This window comes from Drosophila kikkawai, unplaced genomic scaffold (genome assembly GCF_030179895.1).
Source record: "Drosophila kikkawai strain 14028-0561.14 unplaced genomic scaffold, DkikHiC1v2 scaffold_220, whole genome shotgun sequence".
Classification (NCBI taxonomy): domain Eukaryota; kingdom Metazoa; phylum Arthropoda; class Insecta; order Diptera; family Drosophilidae; genus Drosophila; species Drosophila kikkawai.
In genome coordinates this window covers 43720-45000 of record NW_027222559.1, presented here as the reverse complement: position 1 = coordinate 45000, position 1281 = coordinate 43720, and positions in this window count along the sequence as shown.

Genomic DNA, 1281 nt, shown 5'->3' with positions numbered 1-1281 from the left:
ATATACTTCTCTATATGGAAAATATTCTGGCATTACTCACGAGCTGTGCCATATCCAAAAGAGGTTATGACCAAATTTGTTTTCCCTCTTTATGAATAGAAGATATATACGCTTTTTAATCTGGAGCTGGAATACAAGCGAGTATGTTTTCGAACAATCCGCTGACCAAGTCCAAATAGAGCAGGTAACTTCTTTCCTTTTCTTTTATTTCCTAATTTCTGAGAGATTTTGTTAAAATATAGATACCCTTAGTCGTAGAGCATCAAGCTAAGAGTTCAGTTAATATTTCCTGATTACGTTATTTCGATTTTTTTGTTAGTTTCAAAGATTTCGATTTTTTCTGAACCATTATCGTTCCGCTTATATATTTTTTTTAGCTATTGCGTACATTTTATATCTTATCACTGAATCTATTATCGGATCGCTGATATTTTTGAAGAAACTATTATCTTACCGTTGATACACATTTTACTTGCAAAAAAACTAATTTTATTATCGTCCTTATTCATGATGGGGGTAGACCATACTCCGGAAAGGGCAACCGGAAGGGGTGCAAACATCGTCTGTCCGATATGCAAGGACGAAGTATACATAGTAGAAGTTTGCACTACATCATGTCAGCATGAATTTCATAAGCGATGCTTAGAGGAGCATTGGAAGAAAAGTGCACTATGTCCGGTGTGCAAAGCTTCCTGTAGGCCAACACTCCCGAAGAGTGGAGACAGTCGACAAACTCGTAGCCAAGCGAAGAACCGTCAGCCCGCAGACAACGCGGACAGACTAGTATCAGATGATATAGCTTCGACGTCAGGATACAATTCCAATACCATTAACAGCGGTAATACTAATTCAAGTGTTATTACTGCAAATGCCATTACTTTACTAGCAATGGAGAGAAGATTGCTAGCTACACTTACCGAAAGTATGGCCGATTCCATTCAAAAGTCCGTTTCAGAAGCTATGTTAAGGGTAATGTCCGATCAAGGTGCTAATAGAACTACGAGAGAGCGAAGTCAACCTTTCAATTCTCAACAGTTCGGAAGTGATTACAATAGGATCGACACAAGAGAAGAAACCGGGGTGAATTCTAGGCAAGAGATTTTAGCTCCCTGTTCTCCTGCGTCGCTACGAAGTGCCGAATCTGAGTTATTAAATCGACCAGATAAAGTAGTTCATATATTGACCGGCTGGAAAATAAAATTTCCGGTGTAGGAGTGTCAGTAGACAATTTTATTTACCGCGTTGAAACGCTAACATTATGCAACAATTTCACAGTTCTTT